Below are 22514 nucleotides of genomic sequence, written 5' to 3' on the forward strand. Positions count from 1 at the left end.
GAAATCATTCACGGCTTTCCGCTGTTCGTACAGACGGTCCAACATGTGCAGGGTGGAATTCCATCGTGTTGGAACGTCGCAAATCAGGCTGTGTTCTGGGAGATTGTTTTGACGCTGCAAGTCCAGGAGGGCGTGCTTAAATGCATACGAACGTCTAAAGCGAACGCAAACCCTCCTGGACATGGCCAGCACACCCTTCAAACCAACATATGACTTTAAGAAGCGTGTTATGACCAGATTGATCACATGTGCCATGCAAGGAGCGTGTGTCAGGTGACCTAGACGCAGTGCAGCCACAACGTTCTTGCCGTTATCAGAGACAACATTGCCCAGTGTGAGTTTCAGAGGAGACAGCCAGCGTGCGATTTCCTCCTTGATGCACAGCAGCAGCTCCTGCCCTGTGTGGCTTTTCTCGCCCAGGCTCAGCAGGTGTAAGACAGCGTTGTGGCGCTTCACCTTGCACCTATGAAAAGAGGAGGGAGGAGGAGTGGAAGATACGCTGTGTCCTGTCGGGGACGGGAAGACCTCCAAGGAGGAAGGCAAGGAGGAGGAGGAGGAGTAGGAGGAGAAGGATGGTAGGCGCCTGGTGTCCGGAGTTGAACTAGAAACATACAAGCGTGGAGGTGGTAATGCCTGGCATTGCTGCGGTGGTGCATCGGACTGCAAAATATTGACCCAGTGGGCCGTGAAAGACATGTACTGTCCCTGCCCATAGTTGCTGCTCCACGTGTCGACGGTGGCATGTACCCTGCTGCACACGGATAATTGCAAGGACTTGGACACCTTTTCCTCCACATGCTTGTGCAAGGCAGGGACAGCTGTTTTGGAGAAGTAATGTCGGCTAGGTATTCGCCACCTAGGCTGAGCGCACGCCATCAATTGCTTGAAGCCGGCGGAGTCGACCAGGTGGTATGGCAGCGACTGCACCACCAACAACTTTGCCAGGTGTGAATTAAGCCGCACGACAAGTGGATGACTGGGTATATATTGTTGCTTATTGGACAACGATTCCGTAATGGATAACTGACGGGACATAGGAGGAGCACTAGATGACAGTGATGATGATGATGACAACGACATGGTGGATAAGGCCTGGCTACTACTTAGATGACAGGGACTCGGAGCAGCAGCAGCAGCGGAAGAGGGGTCTTCATTAGATGTACATGATGGTGGGGCATGTTGATTGTCCCACATGGCCTTGTGATGCCGTTCCATGTGTTTACGTAGAGCAGTAGTTCCTACATTGCTGCCCTGCCCACGCCTTACTTTCTGCTTGCAGATACGGCACTGTGCCATGTTTTCCTCCTCTGGGAAGGTACAGAAAAATTGCCACACGGCAGAGTACCGTAAAGAGGTAGTACCACGTCCACCACCACCACCACCACCACAACCACCCGAGCTTGCCCCTTGTCTGGCAGGCTTTTTTCGGGAACCTACACCAGCATCTGTGTCGCCGTCACCGGCTCCTGAGCTGACCCTACCGCTGCAACGTTTTGCAGATTGACTTCTGCCCCTACCTCGGCTTGGCTGTTTATCACATCCAGTGCCGCCACTACTACCCTCCTCCTCTGACGCCGTCATCACCTCGTCACCTGGTTCCCACGTCCTGTCTAAAACAACATCATCATCATAGCCTTCCTCATCATCCCCGCCACTTCTGTCACTGTGTTGTGAATGTGATGTGACATCATGGCGGGCTCCATGCCCCCCCTCATTACTGCGTCTGCCACCACGGCTACCACCACCAACACCCCCACTACCGCAGCTATGCGTCTCGGTCACCGCTTCCACCTCCACCACCGCCGCAACACACTCCGTTGGCTGACTCGCGGAAAACAAATCATCATCATCACTATGTTGTTCAGTATCTTCCTTCGCACCCGAGGAGATGTCTCTTAGGACTCTCAGGAAAGATGGCTTCCCGCTAGGAAGGGGGAGCGAAGACATAGATGATGGAATGGAAACGCTAGAAATACCTATATTACTACTGTCACCGTGCCAAGGAACTGTAGAGGATCTGGAATCCAACGAAACCTGGCTTGAAGCCAGATCGTCAGAGTCTTCCTGCTGAGATGACCGCGAGCCAGCCAACCAGTCCACAATGGCCGTATTGTCTAAAGTAACCCGCCCACCGGAGGAGATGGACAAGTCTGGCTTGCTGATACTACTACTAGCAGGCACATGGCAGCTGCTACTAGTGGAACTGGGCACATGTCTTGTGCCACAAATGCTGCTACTGGGTCTGGCACCAACAGATCCAACATTTGGACTGGAAGAGGAGACGGCATGGGTGTTTCTTCCTCTACCCCGTCCTTTCACAACCTTTTTTTTCCCAGACATTTCAGAGCCCCTTTTAAAAGCGTATTCACACACGGACACTGGCTTGGCAAATGGCAATGAATGAGAATTTCAATCAGCCTCGCTGCAGTGCACTCAGGGAATGCTGGGCCTTGTAGTACTTCTAGGCTGCCTGTATGGCAAGTTGGATTGTTATTCCAGGGATGAGCCCCTTTTAAAAGCGTATTCACACACGGACACTGGCTTGGCAAATGGCAATGAATGAGAATTTCAATCAGCCTCGCTGCAGTGCACTCAGGGAATGCTGGGCCTTGTAGTACTACTACTACCACTACTACAAAGGCTGCCTGTATTGCAAGTTGGATGCAATGGGGATGAGCCCCTTCTAAAAGCGTATTCACACACGGACACTGGCTTGGCAAATGGCAATGAATGAGAATTTCAATCAGCCTCGCTGCAGTGCACTCAGGGAATGCTGGGCCTTGTAGTACTACTAGGCTGCCTGTATGGCAAGTTGGATTGTTATTCCAGGGATGAGCCCCTTTTAAAAGCGTATTCACACACGGACACTGGCTTGGCAAATGGCAATGAATGAGAATTTCAATCAGCCTCGCTGCAGTGCACTCAGGGAATGCTGGGCGTTGTAGTACTTCTAGGCTGCCTGTATGGCAAGTTGGATTGTTATTCCAGGGATGAGCCCCTTTTAAAAGCGTATTCACACACGGACACTGGCTTGGCAAATGGCAATGAATGAGAATTTCAATCAGCCTCGCTGCAGTGCACTCAGGGAATGCTGGGCGTTGTAGTACTTCTAGGCTGCCTGTATGGCAAGTTGGATTGTTATCCTGTTAATAACGGCCAGGGATGAGCCCCTTTTAAAAGCGTATTCACACACGGACACTGGCTTGGCAAATGGCAATGAATGAGAATTTCAATCAGCCTCGCTGCAGTGCACTCAGGGAATGCTGGGCCTTGTAGTACTACTACTACCACTACTACAAAGGCTGCCTGTATTGCAAGTTGGATGCAATGGGGATGAGCCCCTTCTAAAAGCGTATTCACACACGGACACTGGCTTGGCAAATGGCAATGAATGAGAATTTCAATCAGCCTCGCTGCAGTGCACTCAGGGAATGCTGGGCCTTGTAGTACTACTACCACTACTACAAAGGCTGCCTGTATTGCAAGTTGGATGCAATGGGGATGAGCCCCTTCTAAAAGCGTATTCACACACGGACACTGGCTTGGCAAATGGCAATGAATGAGAATTTCAATCAGCCTCGCTGCAGTGCACTCAGGGAATGCTGGGCCTTGTAGTACTACTAGGCTGCCTGTATGGCAAGTTGGATTGTTATTCCAGGGATGAGCCCCTTTTAAAAGCGTATTCACACACGGACACTGGCTTGGCAAATGGCAATGAATGAGAATTTCAATCAGCCTCGCTGCAGTGCACTCAGGGAATGCTGGGCCTTGTAGTACTACTAGGCTGCCTGTATGGCAAGTTGGATTGTTATTCCAGGGATGAGCCCCTTTTAAAAGCGTATTCACACACGGACACTGGCTTGGCAAATGGCAATGAATGAGAATTTCAATCAGCCTCGCTGCAGTGCACTCAGGGAATGCTGGGCCTTGTAGTACTACTACTACCACTACTACAAAGGCTGCCTGTATTGCAAGTTGGATGCAATGGGGATGAGCCCCTTCTAAAAGCGTATTCACACACGGACACTGGCTTGGCAAATGGCAATGAATGAGAATTTCAATCAGCCTCGCTGCAGTGCACTCAGGGAATGCTGGGCCTTGTAGTACTACTACCACTACTACAAAGGCTGCCTGTATTGCAAGTTGGATGCAATGGGGATGAGCCCCTTCTAAAAGCGTATTCACACACGGACACTGGCTTGGCAAATGGCAATGAATGAGAATTTCAATCAGCCTCGCTGCAGTGCACTCAGGGAATGCTGGGCCTTGTAGTACTACTAGGCTGCCTGTATGGCAAGTTGGATTGTTATTCCAGGGATGAGCCCCTTTTAAAAGCGTATTCACACACGGACACTGGCTTGGCAAATGGCAATGAATGAGAATTTCAATCAGCCTCGCTGCAGTGCACTCAGGGAATGCTGGGCCTTGTAGTACTACTAGGCTGCCTGTATGGCAAGTTGGATTGTTATTCCAGGGATGAGCCCCTTTTAAAAGCGTATTCACACACGGACACTGGCTTGGCAAATGGCAATGAATGAGAATTTCAATCAGCCTCGCTGCAGTGCACTCAGGGAATGCTGGGCCTTGTAGTACTACTACTACCACTACTACAAAGGCTGCCTGTATTGCAAGTTGGATGCAATGGGGATGAGCCCCTTCTAAAAGCGTATTCACACACGGACACTGGCTTGGCAAATGGCAATGAATGAGAATTTCAATCAGCCTCGCTGCAGTGCACTCAGGGAATGCTGGGCGTTGTAGTACTTCTAGGCTGCCTGTATGGCAAGTTGGATTGTTATCCTGTTAATAACGGCCAGGGATGAGCCCCTTTTAAAAGCGTATTCACACACGGACACTGGCTTGGCAAATGGCAATGAATGAGAATTTCAATCAGCCTCGCTGCAGTGCACTCAGGGAATGCTGGGCCTTGTAGTACTACTACTACCACTACTACAAAGGCTGCCTGTATTGCAAGTTGGATGCAATGGGGATGAGCCCCTTCTAAAAGCGTATTCACACACGGACACTGGCTTGGCAAATGGCAATGAATGAGAATTTCAATCAGCCTCGCTGCAGTGCACTCAGGGAATGCTGGGCCTTGTAGTACTACTAGGCTGCCTGTATGGCAAGTTGGATTGTTATTCCAGGGATGAGCCCCTTTTAAAAGCGTATTCACACACGGACACTGGCTTGGCAAATGGCAATGAATGAGAATTTCAATCAGCCTCGCTGCAGTGCACTCAGGGAATGCTGGGCCTTGTAGTACTACTACTACCACTACTACAAAGGCTGCCTGTATTGCAAGTTGGATGCAATGGGGATGAGCCCCTTCTAAAAGCGTATTCACACACGGACACTGGCTTGGCAAATGGCAATGAATGAGAATTTCAATCAGCCTCGCTGCAGTGCACTCAGGGAATGCTGGGCGTTGTAGTACTTCTAGGCTGCCTGTATGGCAAGTTGGATTGTTATCCTGTTAATAACGGCCAGGGATGAGCCCCTTTTAAAAGCGTATTCACACACGGACACTGGCTTGGCAAATGGCAATGAATGAGAATTTCAATCAGCCTCGCTGCAGTGCACTCAGGGAATGCTGGGCCTTGTAGTACTACTACTACCACTACTACAAAGGCTGCCTGTATTGCAAGTTGGATGCAATGGGGATGAGCCCCTTCTAAAAGCGTATTCACACACGGACACTGGCTTGGCAAATGGCAATGAATGAGAATTTCAATCAGCCTCGCTGCAGTGCACTCAGGGAATGCTGGGCCTTGTAGTACTACTAGGCTGCCTGTATGGCAAGTTGGATTGTTATTCCAGGGATGAGCCCCTTTTAAAAGCGTATTCACACACGGACACTGGCTTGGCAAATGGCAATGAATGAGAATTTCAATCAGCCTCGCTGCAGTGCACTCAGGGAATGCTGGGCGTTGTAGTACTTCTAGGCTGCCTGTATGGCAAGTTGGATTGTTATTCCAGGGATGAGCCCCTTTTAAAAGCGTATTCACACACGGACACTGGCTTGGCAAATGGCAATGAATGAGAATTTCAATCAGCCTCGCTGCAGTGCACTCAGGGAATGCTGGGCGTTGTAGTACTTCTAGGCTGCCTGTATGGCAAGTTGGATTGTTATCCTGTTAATAACGGCCAGGGATGAGCCCCTTTTAAAAGCGTATTCACACACGGACACTGGCTTGGCAAATGGCAATGAATGAGAATTTCAATCAGCCTCGCTGCAGTGCACTCAGGGAATGCTGGGCCTTGTAGTACTACTACTACCACTACTACAAAGGCTGCCTGTATTGCAAGTTGGATGCAATGGGGATGAGCCCCTTCTAAAAGCGTATTCACACACGGACACTGGCTTGGCAAATGGCAATGAATGAGAATTTCAATCAGCCTCGCTGCAGTGCACTCAGGGAATGCTGGGCGTTGTAGTACTTCTAGGCTGCCTGTATGGCAAGTTGGATTGTTATTCCAGGGATGAGCCCCTTTTAAAAGCGTATTCACACACGGACACTGGCTTGGCAAATGGCAATGAATGAGAATTTCAATCAGCCTCGCTGCAGTGCACTCAGGGAATGCTGGGCCTTATAGTACTACTAGGCTGCCTGTATTGCAAGTTGGATGCAACGGGGATGAGCCCCTTATAAAAGCGTATTCACACACTGGCTGAGTAGTGAGTAGTGGATGAGCCCCTTCGATTTCTGAATTCCTGCCTTTTAGATTCCTAAAGCTTTCCCTTACTGCACAGAGATGCTATTCCTACAGCTCCTGTCTGTAAAATGGCCGCTGAGCTCCGTGCATAGACTTTTATTGCAGGCTTGAGCCCGCCCCTATGCTGCCTCCCGATAGGCTGGGAGAGCCGTTTGCAAGGCATTATGGGGTAGCCTGATGTCAGGTGATCTTCTGTAATCCTCCATTTTAGATGTAACATGTGGCAGGCGCCAAAATGTAGCCGGGTTCGGTCAAAACGGGTTCGGCCGAACCCGGTAAAGTTCGGATTCGCTGCGAACCGAACTTTTCCTGAAGTTCGGACCGAAACCGGGTTCGGTTGTCCCGGTTCGCTCATCTCTAGTTAGGATGATAACCGGAGTCATTCATACAATGCTAGACCTGAAGGCTTTATCCCTTTGCTGGAAGTAACAGTATAATGCCATCCATTTTGCTGCAATGAAATGGAAAGCTCTGCTGTGCAGTGATGAAGAAATAATGTGCTGTAACACATCTCTGCTCTGTGATTCCTCAGAACATCACTTCTCCATTATTAGCAAATCCTCAGTTTACGCTCTGAACACATTATTCCTTTCTCTGCCAGTACAACAATCTAGTGAATGAACAATCTGTGGCTTTGGAGATTGTTGTAGCTGCAAGTAATGAAAAAATCCCTATTTTAAGACAATCATAAAGACCTCTATATCACTAGAGCAATATCATAAAATATTATAATATCTGGCAGTACAAATATTAATTTTTTTTCCCCGGCCATTCGTGTACAAATTCATATTTGGGCCTCATGAATGAAAACAGTCTCAGAAAAAAAAGTGTTTGTTGCCCAGAGCAACCAATCACAGTTCAGTTTATATAAATTCCAGCAGAGTGTAGTATTATAGGACATCAAAGCTGAACTCTGATTGGTTACTATGGGCAACAAGGCAATTGTATCTTTCAGTTTCATACGTGTGTCCATATTGTCATTGGATATACATGAATTGACAGAATATAATTTTTACTTTTAGGTTGAAGTTGTGCCATAACTAATACTTAGGGCTTAGTCACACGAACGAGTGTCAATCGGCCGTGAAAAATGGCAGTTTTTCACAGCCGATTTCCACCTGTGTGTGACCCAAGTTCACAGATCCCTCATAGACTTAAAGAGGCTCTGTCACCACATTATAAATGCCCTAACTTGTACATGACGTGATCGGTGCTGTAATGTAGATTACAACAGTGTTTTTTATTTAGAAAAACTATCATTTTTGACGGAGTTATGACCTATATTAGCTTTATGCTAATGAGTTTCTCAATGGACAACTGGGCGTGTTTTACTATATGGCCAAGTGGGCGTTGTACAGAGGAGTGTAGGACGCTGACCAATCAGTGACCAATCAGCGTCATACACTTCTCTCCATTCATTTACACTGCAGATAGCGATATAGTTATATCGCTATGTGCAGTCACATAAACACACTATAACGCTACTCATGTGTCATAACAATGAATATACATTACCTCCAGCCAGGACGTGATGTGTATTCATTCTCCTGACCACTTTTGTAGCGTCTCTGTCATTTACAGCACAGCACAGCAAGATCTCGCTGTGAATGACAGCTTACAGCGTAATCTCGCGAGACTACGCCTGCTGTGTAACTCACAGAGACACTACAGAAGTGGTCAGGATTCTGAATACACATCACGTCTTGGCTGGAGGTAATGTATATTCATTGTCATGACACATGAGTAGCGTTATAGTGTGTTTATGTGACTGCACATAGCGATATAACTATATAGCTATATGCAGTGTAAATAAATGGAGAGAAGTGTATGACGCTGATTGGTCACTGATTGGTCAGCGTCATACACTCCTCTGTACAGCGCCCACTTGGCCATATAGTAAAACACGCACAGTTGTCCATTGAGAAACTCATTAGCATAAAGCTAATATAGGTCATAACTCCGTCAAAAATGATAGTTTTTCTAAATAAAAAACACTGTTGTAATCTACATTACAGCGCCGATCACATCATGTACAATATAGGCCACTTATAATGTGGTGACAGAGCCTCTTTAAGTCTATTAAGTGATCTGTGAAAATGGGCAAAACTAGGACATATCCTATTTTTTCATGGGCTATTCAAACGACCGTCACAGGGCCGATTATTTTGTTCATGTTAATAAGCCCTTACCAAAATATCTCAATCCCAAATCGTAGGACATTTGTAAGCTCCACCCATGTATCTTTCCAAAGCTGATGGAAACGCCCCTTTTAATGCAAAATGTTGAGATTTGCTTCATGGGACTGTCCTGCAAATACAGTACTGTTGGCAAGTATGGCATAACCATAGGAACAGTGGATGCAGTCCCATCTGGGCCCTCGAGCCTAAGGGAGCACAACTACCACTCTGCCATATAAGCGGACACCACTACTAGAAAGGTATGGAATAGTCCTGCAACATCTTCCCCTTTCGAGTCATATGTGACTTTCATCAAATTTGTCATACAAAATGTAACCTCTTATTGAAAGTTTCAATAAAATAAAGCGAATAAGGAGTTTTGTAAATAAGATTGCATGCAAGTCACATAAGACTGTCACACTGGTCGCATACAGTCTAATCTGTTACTAGGAATTGGACAATAAAATCCACGGTGGAGTCCTGGCCTTACCTAAATAAATGTGAAATATTATCTTTACCCATACCTGCATTTGAAACATGACCAAAAACCCAAATCTACCTAAGGCCTTATTCAGATAGCCGTGTTCGGTCCGTGATATACGGACAGTGTGTCGACCATGTTTCCCAGACCGACCACAGTTCAGGGAGCCGGGTTCTAGCATCATAGTTATCTATGATGCTGTGAGTCACTGCCTCCCCGCAGAAATACTGCCCAGTACTGAAAATATGATAGATAACTATAAATGCTGTGGTCGGTCCGGGAAATAGGGTTGACACATGGTTCGTATATCATGGACCAAACACGGCTGTCTGAATAAGGCCTTAGAAAAACACACAGATGCAAATCTATGAACAGAGTTCCCTTTACTTATGTGTCCTGCTTTATACTATAATGACCCCCCTACTTTTTTCTCTGGGTAAACACTTTAACTGTACACCGTCATAGATGAGTTTAAAGTACAATAACTGAAAAAGCAAACTGCTTATGTCCTTGAGAGTAAATGCCAGAAATTAGACATAACACACTGGGATGAGATAACTCCCTAAATACCAGTCTGGACAGAAAAAAAAAATCACTTTTGTTAACACTTCACAACCTTAAAGTAAAAATCTACCCTAAAATAAAAAAAAATATGTAAATAACTTAATTCCAAAATTACGTGTTGATTAAGTTAATAATATGTCTTTATAGTGGTCAGAGCTTTGCTTTTCTGATATATAGCTTCAAAACCCCACAGAGTTATATGATGAAATTCAGGCTGCTTGCAGCTACAACTAGGGGGAATTTAATGCATACTATTTTTACATTTAGCTCAATAATAACACAGTATGCAGTAAGCTCCTAGGCTCCCCCTAGAGGTGGCTGCAGGCAGACAGAATTTTATTACTTAAAGAGGCTCTGTCACCAGATTTTGCAACCCCTATCTCCTATTGCAGCAGATCGGCGCTGCAATGGAGATAAGAGTAACGTTTTTTTTAAAAAAAAACGAGCATTTTTGGCCGTTTTTATATTTATGTAAATGAGGCTTTCTAAAGTACAACTGGGCGTGTTTAAAGTAAAAGTACAACTGGGCGTGTATTGTGTTCGCTACATCTGGGCGTTTTTACTTCTTTTACTAGCTGGGCGTTGTGTATAGAAGTATCATCCACTTCTCTTCAGAACGCCCAGCTTCTGGCAGTGCAGACACACAGCGTGTTCTCGAGAGATCACGCTGTGACGTCACTCACTTCCTTCCCCAGGTCCTGCATCGTGTCGGACGAGCGAGGACACATCGGCACCAGAGGCTACAGTTGATTCTGCAGCAGCATCGGCGTTTGCAGGTAAGTAAACTACATTATAAATGTTACTTTAATGAAAATGTCATATTCTTATTTAATTTCAAATTTATTTTAACGTTTAACGTTATTTTAATGAAAACACAGTCATGTTCTAATTTCTAATTGACTCTCAGTTTTATATTCAGATAGCACCATAATCTCTTTTTTATAATATTTCACAATGTTTACACTGTCTGAATTGACAGTCCTGCAATTTGCTGGTAATCTAGATTAAAAAAATTTAACAGAAATCAAATATATTCACAAAGAAAAGATGTCCCTATCTATTTAATGAAATCTGAATGATTTTTACTGTGCACAATTTTCCTAATGTTTATTTATAGCATTTATCAAGTAAAACTACCGCTATCCCCATCTACAAAATATATAGATTAAAGGAAATAAATGAACATTCATTTTTGTGTAATTTTAAACTGGTTTTAATATTCCTCAGTGCAAGCTATAAATTGTATGTATATTGCATTATAGAACTTTATTATAAATGAACTCAACTAACACTAAACTTTTATGGCCATGTCCCCTCCTCCGCTGGTATAACTATTGGGATGCCCCAGCAAAGAAATCATCATTTTATTCATTATGCCAGAAACTGATTGGACAGTCACAAATCTGCCCGGTTAGGACATGCAAAATGTGGTTCCCTTACCCCCACTTTCTCAATGTCTAGACTGGAGTCATTGCATTCTTGATTTCCCCCAAACTGCACAGATCTCAGATATAAAATCCAGTGAAACAACAGGAGGACGATACGTAAAGAATGTTTCCACCAGAATTCAATAATATAGGAGCAGTGTTCCTGATATTCCCTGGGCCGTTATTGCGGAGAAATTTGCTATTTTTTTATTGTATTGCATTTTTATTGTAATAGTCATTATTTAGGTTGTAGGAGGCTGAGCATTCATGGGATATGTCAAGTTTTGCCATGTCCGCTTCTCGATTTTGCACTTTATCTAAATCTAGGCACAACTGTTAGGCTATTTTAACATCACATTTTTACCTGCATTTGACGTATTTGTTAAACGCAGGCTGTGACAGTTGCCTAACGGTGACTACCGTCACCATAGATGTCAATAGTATTAGTTAAACAGATAGGTCATAAATTGGGGTCATAATAGTTCATGACATATCCATCAAACGAATACCATTATAGTCTATGGATGCCACTATTAGACTATAATGGTAACTGTTTAACATATACGTCAAGAAAGGCTATTGAAAAGCCCATGACGTGTATGTTAAACTTATACCTTACAGTGGCATACAGCCTTACAGTGGCATACATCACCCATAGGCTCCCATATTAAAAAAAAATTATACCACGCCTGTATACGTTTTTTGTGGGATTTGGTGGGATGGAATAGCATAGTCTACTCCATCATTTAGCATAGTCTATTCCATCATTTAAAAAAAAAGCTATACTGACATTTACCAACCCGACAGAGGCAAAAACACTTTTGGATATACTTTGGCCTCCGTTGGGCTAATAGAGCCCTATGGACACATTTAACATGTAAGTCAGGAGCTAAACGTAGGGAAAAAATGTAATGTGAACAGAAGCTTACTTGTAGGAACAGTTTACACAGTTCATAGGGTGGGAGCATACAGTATATATGTGTACAACAGTGGAAAACTGACTACAAAACTAAAAAAGTAGTGCTGAATTTGTCATATTAAAAAAACTGGGAAATATATTCTGGTACTAAAAATTCTGTGAATTCTGGTGAATCCATCCAAAATGTTAATTTAATAATTGTTGGTTAATCATATAGGTTTCTTATGGTCTCAATTCCCTCCAGTTTTCATGAGTTATTAAATATACTGGACACATATCTTCCCTGTATTCTCATAGTACAGCACCTTCCGTTTGGAATTATGTTACATGAAATATTAGGAAAATGGAAAAACGTTACACTTTTTACCAAAATGCTACCAGAAGTATTAGAAAGTAGGACAAGACATTCAGGTGGATTTCAGTTTTCTTGCAGTTATCATTAGTTTCTATAGTAAGAGCTGGTTTTATAGAAAATGGGACCCAGGGCAGCAAGTAGCCCCGCACTCACAATTTCTAGACAATTTCAAAATATACATGAAAAAAGAGATACATATGCATTTTATACCTAAATATTTATACTCAAATACTGCCATACAATGCCAAAACATACTTAATACTGCCATTTGGTGCCCAAATAATACTGCCATATAATGCACACATACTGCATCAATGCCCAAAAAAACCTGCCAATCAGTGTCTAAATAAATCCACCATATAATGCCTAAATAGTGAAGGGGTCCCTGGTGGTCCCATCCTCTACTCTCAGGATGCTCCTGGGGGTCCAGCCCTAGGAGTCCCCCTAAGAAAAGAGAGCCCTCGGCAGCCCATAAAACTGTCCCTGTCTATGATCTGCAAATTAGATACCGACTATAGACTGTCATGAAACAATGTAGAGCCTGCTAGCAGCATTAAGATTTCTCACACTACTAATTGTAGCAGAAACATCTGGCAACAAAGGAGTTAAGGAAGAGAAGAATAATTCTGCGGAAAAATAAAAAAAATACCAAATATGCAAGCTTACCATTGCCTCACCTATACAACCTTGGGATATACTGTTTCCCCCTATTGTCAGCGTTACTGATAGATAACGAATAATAAATAGATCAGTGTGAATATGATGCCTACCTCTTCACAGGAGGAAGCTGATGATGATAAACTAAAATGAGATTCGCTGTACTCAAATACATCCTCATCTTGCACACTCGACTGAGTTACAAATGAATTTTCAACATTTCTCTCATAACCCATATGCAGCTGGGACTCATTGAGAGGTTCTTCTTGGGAATGTTCAGAGAAAGTATCAGAAGTCTTATTACAACCTTCAGTATAGTTAATTTCCTCAACTTGGGACAATAAAAATCCTGCTTGTACAGATTCTTCTGGTTCATTATCCATGTAGCATGTATTTACTAGATATACAGTATTCTCTGTTGTTTGTTTGAGCTCATTGGTTGGGTCACAAAAATTTTCATCTGTTGCAGCATTGGGTGATATATCCTGAACTGATAGATTATCCTGGGCATGAGTCTCCCACACACCTGAATCAGGAGACAGTGGAAGCTCGGAATGAAAAACCAAAGCATTTTCATTTTCAATGATAAGAGGCTCCTTGATACAAGAGTTTTGTAGTCTGGGAGTCCGAGGAGTTGACTGAGAAACTTGATCATCTGATGCAGATGACCTGGAGGAGCCTCTCCATTTTCTTGCTGCTACTGCTACATTGCTGAAAAACTTAAAAACCCCACCAAAGTTTTTGGATTTGCCACCACTGGCTGTGTCAGATGTTTTAGCCATGTCAATACTGTCCTCAAATTTTTGGTCTGTTTCAGCAGAGGGCATATTATCCGTTGAGCACTCTATATTTTGGAATGTAGTTCCCTGAATTTTATCAAGTCCTTTTGAATTATCTTTTGTGGCTAGTGAAATTCCTTTTAGATAACTCCACATATACGAGCTCCTGCCTCTACGATGTTCTGGTGGAATTTTAAGTCCTCTTCTTTGGATTTCTCCTTCAGCAATAGTTGAACTCTTTGTGCTGACCAGTGGACGTCTACGATTACTACTCACGCTCTCATTGTCTATATGTTCAGAATTCCCATTTATTCCAACACCTATATCTCTCAACCACTTGCTTTCATTAGACATACATTCAGAAATGCTAATATTCAACTCAACATCTTCGAAGGATGTGTCTAAATCATCAATGTAACCTGCATAGGAATGTCTATATGGTCTTTGTCCATCAGCATATTTCCTCGTTCTGAATAACGCACTTGGAATAGAAAGTTCTATGTTCTCTGATGGTTGACTCTGGACCTTAGCTTTGGAGTTCCGAAGGACAGAACTTTTGGAAAAAGTTGCAGACCTCAACCTTTTAAAAGATCTCACTTTGTCCATAAAAGATAGCTTAGGCTTGGGTTCATTGATTTCAGTTGTAAGTATCATAGACTGAGGCCTCTTAGTACGTCCAGAGTTTGCCCTCCGCCTACTGACAAAACTCCAAATACGCGTCCCTTTTCCTTTCTTTTCATACCTGTGTGGTGAATCTTCTGTCTGAAGTTGCGTGGAAACACCACTCACTTCGCAGTGATCAAGTTCACAAATTGTCATGTTGTCTGTATTGCTCTCCTTGGGAAGAGCCTGAAAGCTTTTGTTCATGTACCCATTGAGGATTACATCAGAGTGATTGTTTAAATCGCCATTTACAACTTCCATGGCTTGGTCTCCTTCCCTTCACCACATCCTTTCTCCTCCCAGTGCAAAAGCAATAGAAGAAAGCTGTGAAAGAAAAATACAAAATTAAAAAAGTATACAACAATAAATAAATAAATAAAAATGTATTTATTTTTTATATTTTTTTTTTGGGCGTTGAATAAGAGAAATGACAAACATAAGAGCATATCTTAACTTATTATCCTTACTAGGTATTCAACCTATGCGCCACCAAGTAGAAAGGATTACCAATACAATATATATTCATATACATGTGCAAATTGAAATGCTCAACTAATCTAAAAACTGACATGGTTCCATTCATGACACAGGTGAAGGTATTAAATCACAAAGGAAAATGAAAAATAATAAAAAAATTCTGTACCCCTACATGAAGTGTACTTTATAAGCATGTCTCTATTGTTATTTACTGTTACCAACAGGGCAATTAGCATGGAAAATTGCTAAATTATGTTGATTCTTTTTTTCACATTGTATATATTTCGGTTATTAACGTGGCTTCTAGGGAAGGGGTTCGGTATATGCTCTCACTCTGCGCCTACATACCCAATCACTTGAATAGTGCGGAGCTACAATGCCAAAAACAACGGATGGACAAGCATTCCATCTAACACCACATGCCATTCCTCCTAACACCACATGCTCGGCGAAGCATGCATGTTTATTTCAATCGGGATAGGGGAATAAGTTGATACCAGAGGGGCTTGGCATTATAGGGGTGTGGAATGAATGATCAGGCATGTTGAAATCCAACATGCTCAATCCTTCATTCCCCCAAAGCCAGATTTGTCTGGAGATAGTGGGTGGGTTAGTCGGACTTTCATCGAATGTGTGTGGGTAACTTTATTGTTTGAGCGCAGCATTCTTAACCTTCTATCTATGAATAGCAAGTCTTATTGCATACTTCATATAACCTGCTGCGCTATGTAATAAATATGGCTTTACGCTTGTAAAAAAAAAAAAAAAAAAAAACTTCACATAATGGCAGATCAGGCAGATCACTAGCTAGATGTCCTTCACATTGTATAAAATAGCAAACTGATCATTTGTATTAAGTCAAGACGCCTGCAGCCACCAACTTTTCTTCTACTACAATATTTGCAAATGTAGTGGGGCAAAAAAAAAAAGTTTTAAAATCTTTGTAATTTCAATCTATAAATGTGAAAAGTAATAGAAGAGCTAAGGCCTGCTACGGTCATTTATTTTACAATGTCTGTGTTATCTATTTATTAAAGCAATATATATAATATTTTGTGTCCTTGCTTAAATGTTCAAAAGACTGCGCTATTGTTTCCGCAAAAAAAACAGAAACATTACGCAATGGAAAAAAACTGAAACCAATTTCAAGTAAAGAATTACCATTGAAATCAATGTTAATGCAAACAGAAGCTATGGTTTCCGTTTGGCTTTCCGTTCATCGGTTCCTCCCACGGAAAGGTCAAATGCAACCCATGAACGGAAGCCAGACGCTGAAGTGAACAGGCCCTAAGCTGTTTGTCACTTGTCTTACCTCATCACGTGTTAAGTGTATCTCTGGGAAAGAACTGAAAGTACAGGTAGCTCATGTAATTTTGGAGCAATGGCACAGTAGAGGCTGTAGTTGCAGCCTAGAAGAAGATGGCAGATGTAATACTCTGTATTAGATATAAGCCAAAGAGCCTACTTGGCATACCCTGCTAATGTAGTGAAAACTTAGGCGACGTATTAGCGGCGGTGATGCAAAGTAGCACGGTGTAGTGAGAACAGACTTCAGTTACACCATGAAGACTTCACTCAGTTTCTCTCCCATGCAGGAGTTTGGCAGCAGGCTAACCTGGGGTGCAAAGTCTAAGGAATCTCCCTTTCTTCACCCGTAACCACTGCAAGGTGGTATGGACTTCACCAGTAAGATTCGCAGGTTGCGGTCCCCCGGATATTCCCCAATAGATGTCGTGCTGCAGATGACAGGTATTCACAGTTTCATTGTCAAACATGACGGGTCAGTAACCGGCGGGCAAAGTCAGGTCCACTAACCAACATCGAGACGCAGGGTCAGGTCAGTGGTCAGTACATGGATAAGTCAAATCAAGCAAAATCAAGATGAAAACCGGGTCAAACACAGGGAATCACAAGGAACATCAGGAAAAATGCCATAAAACTCGCCACCAGTGCTTATAACCAAGCACTGACACACTGGAGAAGTTCTCTTTTGAATGTGCAGGTAGAATGATGTCATATGCCAAACTGGGTCCCGATCCTGCTGCTGTAGCCATGCATCACTATCATAGGAGAGACATTGCTATGGTGACGGCATGGCACCAAATGGTCTGACACGTTGCGCGCTGAGCATAAGAAACTTTGTGTCAGCTCGTGGATCTTTGGCATGTAAAATACAAACTCCAGGCAAATACTGCATTTTCAGTTGTGGCTAGAGATAAACTGAATATCATACCTCTCAACCATCCTGGATTCAGCGGGACAGTCCCGGATTCCGGGCGGTGTCCCGCTGTCCCAGGCGGCCGGGGGTATGTCCCGCTGTCAAACTAATTCTGAAGCAGGGAACCATCAGCTCCCTGCTTCAGAATTAGTTCAGAGTGGAGGAGCAGAGGGAGCTCCTCCACTCGCCAAGGACACCATAGGCACAGCGCTCCTGTAAGCGCTGTGCTCGGGGAAGCCCTTGATGTTACTGTCCATATCTGGACAGTGACGTCAGTGGCTACTCTTGGAGCGGAATCCCCGGCCAGAGTCGGCAACGGGGATTCAGTTCAAAGAGTAGCCACTGATGTCACGGTTCATATATGAACAGTACCGTCAAGGGCTTCCCCGAGCACAGCGCTCACAGTAGCGCTGTGCCTGCAGCTTCCTCGGCGAGCGAAGGAGCTCCCTCTTCTCCTCCGCTCTGAACTAATTCTGAAGCAGGGAGCTGATGGTTTCCTGCTTCAGAATTAGTGGCTACTCCTTGAGTGGAATCCGCATTGCCGATGATCTGGCCGGGGGTATTCCGCTCTTAGAGGAATCCCCTGAGGTTACCGTCCATATATGGACATTGATGTCAGTGGCTCCTCCTGGAGCGGAATCCCCAGCCGGAGTCGGCAACGGGGATTCCGCTCAAGGTGTAGCCACTGACGTTACTGTCCATATATGGACAGCACCGTCATGCACAGCGCTTACAGTAGCGCTGTGCCCGGGGAGTCCTCGGTGAGGGGAGGAGCTCCCTCTGCTCCTCCTCTCTGAATTAATTCTGAAGCAGGGAGCTGTTGTTCCCTGCTTTAGAATTAGCTGCTACTCCTTGAGCGGAATTCCTGTTGCCGATGATCTGGCCGGGGATTCCAGTGCTAGAGGAAACCCCCGAGGTCACTGTCTATATATGGACATTGACGTCAGTGGCTTCTCCTGGAGCGGAATCCCTGACCAGAGTCGGCAACGGGGATTCCGCTAAAGGAGTAGCCACTGACGTCACAGTCCATATATGGACAGTGGCATCAGGGCTTCCCCCTAGGAGCGAAATCCCAGGCCTATGCTCTGCCTGGGGATTCCGCTCCTAGAGGGAGTCCCAATGGCGCTATCTACAGGGGGGGGCTGATGCTATCTTCATGGGGATGTGGCACTATCTACATGGAAATTGTGGCACTATATAGGGGCACTATCTACAGGGGACAATTTGGCACTAGGTACATGGGCACTATATACATGGGCACTGTGTCACTATCTGCAAGGGCACTGGCACTAGGGGCAGCTAAGGGGGAATTATATATGGACAGTGGCATCAGGGCTTCCCCCTAGGAGCGAAATCCCAGGCCTATGCTCTGCCTGGGGATTCCGCTCCTAGAGGGAGTCCCAATGGCGCTATCTACAGGGGGGGGCTGATGCTATCTTCATGGGGGTGTGGCACTATCTACATGGAAATTGTGGCACTATATAGGGGCACTATCTACAGGGGACAATTTGGCGCTAGGTACATGGGCACTATATACATGGGCACTGTGTCACTATCTGCAAGGGCACTGGCACTAGGGGCAGCTAAGGGGGCATTATACTTGTATTGGGTAGCTAGGGGGGGCATTATGCTGTATGGGGGAATGGGCATTATACTGCATGGGAGAATATGTGTGGGCATTATACTGTATGGGGCATCTGTGTTAGCTTTATACTGTATGGTGGCAGCTATGGGGGCATTATACTGTATAGTGGCAGCTATGTGGGCATTATACTGTGTGGGGGCAGCTATTTGGTATTATACTGTGTGGGAGGCACTATGGGAGCATGATACTGTGTGGGCTGAATCGGGTGTGTATGGGAGGAGATTGGGTGGAATTAGAGGTGTGGCTTAAAAGAAAATAAATTGTCGCGGCGCTCTGCGCTCGCCGCATCGGATCTCCCTCTTTGTGATTCTTGAAAGTTGGGAGGTATGGAATATTTTGTATTAGAGTGAAACCTATTCTTTTTATGGCTATTTTTATTTTCTGATGTCGATTTTTTCATTCTACTTTCTATACATGATTATGGAGGCAGCCATCTTGCCTGAGCTCCTGTTAACCCCATTTAGAGATATGCTTTACAGCAGCCACGTGGACCATAGGAACCTGTAGACTGGAGATATTCATTGACTTCTATGGGAGAGTTTTCTAGGCATGCTCTGTGACGTGTGCAGAGGACATTGTGCAGGAAGGAACAGAGTAGCTGTATACATCACATATTGTCAATGATGGATATTGTGTTATTTATATAAAGTGTTAGCTTTCATTGTAATCCTGCCTGTGATGATAATGAGATGACTGCGGAGATGTGATCTTTACAGAACAGGAAGTGTTAGGGTATGTTCACATGACTTATTTTCAGCCATTTTTCGGGCCGTAAAAGACCAAAAAATCAGAAGCAGAACGCTTCCAAACATCTGCTCATTGATTTCAATGGGAAAAACGTCATTCCGACGGGCCGATTTTTTACACGGACATTTTGAAAAAAAGGCGCGTAAACAGACGCCCCGTAAAAAGAAGTACATGTCACTTCTTGAGACGTTTTTTGAGACGTTTATCATTGACTTTATAGAAAACCAGCTCCAAAAACGGCCATAAAAAAATGCTGCGAAAAACGCAAGTTTGCTTAAAATAAGAGCTAAAAATCAGGAGCTGTTTTCCCTTGAAAACAGCTCCGTATTTTCAGACGTTGTTTGCTAAGGCCCCATGCACACGAACGTGCTTTTGCGGCCGCAATTCCGCCGAAAATCCACGGGAGAATTGCGGCCCCATTCATTCCTATGGGGCCATGCACACGACCGTGGTTTTCACGGTCCGTACAAGGCCAAGGAGCTCGGACCGCAGAAAGAATGGGCAAGTCTTATTACGGCCGTGTTCTGCGGTCCAGGCTCATAGCAAATAATGGCCGCGGCCATGTGCACGGCCCGCGATTTGCGGGCGGCTTGAGGGTGACACTCCGCCCCCGGCTGTCCCGAAAATCACGGCTGTGCACATGGCTACGGTCATGTGCATGAGGCTTTAGCGTTTGAACATACACTTAGTTTATTGTGAGGCTCAGTGGCCAGAGTGAAAACTGCAAGATTTCAGGACTTTTTAAAATATAGACAGTGACATGGAAAATTAAAAGAAAATCACCTGTTGTCTTTGGAGAAAGCTGTATCAGCCCACTCATTTCTCCTGCAGCAGCCATTGCAGGAGCAATGTAAAATTACGTGGCAGCCATTCAAATGAATGGCCTTTCATATAGTGCATGGACATGATGGGTCCACCAGAATTTGATCTGCTCTAGGGCCTTGTTCACACAGTGCAGATTTTCCATGTATTTTTTTAAGCCAAAACCAGAAAAGGAACCCATACAGAAGAAATATATAAAGGAAGGCCTTAAAGTGTTTCCTCTCCTGAATCCAATTCTGGTTTTGGATTAAAAAAGGCATGTTAAGTCTGCACCAAATATGAACAGTGTAAACAAGGCCTTATAGAGAGGCTCTTCATCTTGGTTCAATGGTGACATCCATATGCCCTAGAAGGTTTTAAACTAGGGTTATGGAAGCCCAGTATTTTTATATTCCCAGTATTTTTTCATGGTAAAATTTGTATCCATCAGCGTTGAATCAATAAGTACTAAATGCCACACGATGTGGTAATTCGTAATTTATTAAATAAGGGGTTTGGACGCCACAGGATATGTCATAAATGTCAGATAGATGCAGTTCCCACCTCTGGGACCCCACACCTTTCTCTAGAACGCGGCCCCCTAAACCCCGTTCTAGCTATTTGTGCTCACGCTGCCTCCCAGCCACTTACTGATTACGTGGTCAGGAGTTACGGAAACAGCGTAACTCACTGAGCTAACTCCCATAGAACTGAATAGTAGTTACGGAAACAGCGTAGCTCGCTGAGCTACGTTGTTTCCGTAGCTCCCATAGTAGTGAATGGCAGTTATAGAAGCAGCGTAGCAAGCAAGCGTGGGATTTAGGGGGTCCCGTTCTACCTCACATTTATGACATATGCTGTGTATATGTCATAAATGTCCCTCATGGGAAACCCCATGCCGCAGTCAATAGTGATGATGGTTGTCATGGCAGCCCGGGGGCCTAATGAAAAATAAAATGAAGGAAAAAGTAATCAAAAAATCATATGTATTAAAAAATGGTGCCAATAAAAACTACAGCTCGCCCCGCAAAAAATAAGCCCTCACACCGCTCAATCCACTGTATAATTTTAGACGTTATGGCTCTCAGAATGTGTTGAAACGGAACAATTTTTTCTTTGTAAAAGTAGTAATATTATGAAATATTTCTTTCCTATTTTCTATTGTCTAAAACCTGGGTGCGTCTTATAGTCAGGTCTGTCTTATAGTCCGAAAAATACGGTATACTGTATATCTGTATATGACAACAATTGGTAACTACCGCTTGGTTTTAGTTTTGCCTTTTTCTGGATCAACACTGTATGATAATATATTGAACTATATTCAACTATACTAAGTAAATATTAAAATATGATTCATTTCAATTTGAAACTGGAACTAACTAAAAGAAATTGCAACAATTGAAGGAATTTTCTCTTTCCAATGAAAAGTGAATTAGCAGAACAACTTGGTCACTGGATATTTAATTTACCCTTGAGCACCAATGAATGGATTACCAATTCACAATAATCTAGCTGGCGCTATCGCTGCATATAATAAACATACACAGGGTATTATTTAGGACTTGTAACTACCCCCAAGCAACATCAGAAGTATGTTCCTATGCTTGCACTATATTGAAGTCATTTTTGATTTATGCGTGCATGATTTCTTGACTGTACATATCTAACTGAACAGAAAAGTATGTGCTCAAGACCGGTGACATGTCCTGGCAAAGACAAACGTGTTACCAGCAGTGTGAAGATAACTAAGGAGGTTTCTGTAAGACACACGTAGCCAATAAGTGTGTGTGTAGTATTCATATATCCCGCATGGCTACAAGAATGGGTGGTATCTGATGTAGTGAGATGGGGGGACATAGTACATCTCTAGACTTGTAGAAGAATTGA

General features: G+C 43.9%; 1 protein-coding gene across 1 annotated transcript in view; it reads right to left on the bottom strand.

Annotated features, from left to right (window-relative positions):
• Nucleotides 1–13502, bottom strand: part of ARHGEF9 (Cdc42 guanine nucleotide exchange factor 9) — a 320144-nt gene extending 306642 nt beyond the window's left edge. Inside the window, exon 1 of the mRNA XM_075835737.1 lies at nt 13411–13502. The gene's annotated coding sequence lies outside the window, so the exon portion shown is untranslated. The remainder of the gene's footprint in view (nt 1–13410) is intronic.
• Nucleotides 13503–22514: the final 9012 nt, after the last annotated feature.

Source organism: Rhinoderma darwinii, chromosome 8 (genome assembly GCF_050947455.1).
Source record: "Rhinoderma darwinii isolate aRhiDar2 chromosome 8, aRhiDar2.hap1, whole genome shotgun sequence".
Lineage (NCBI taxonomy): Eukaryota > Metazoa > Chordata > Amphibia > Anura > Rhinodermatidae > Rhinoderma > Rhinoderma darwinii.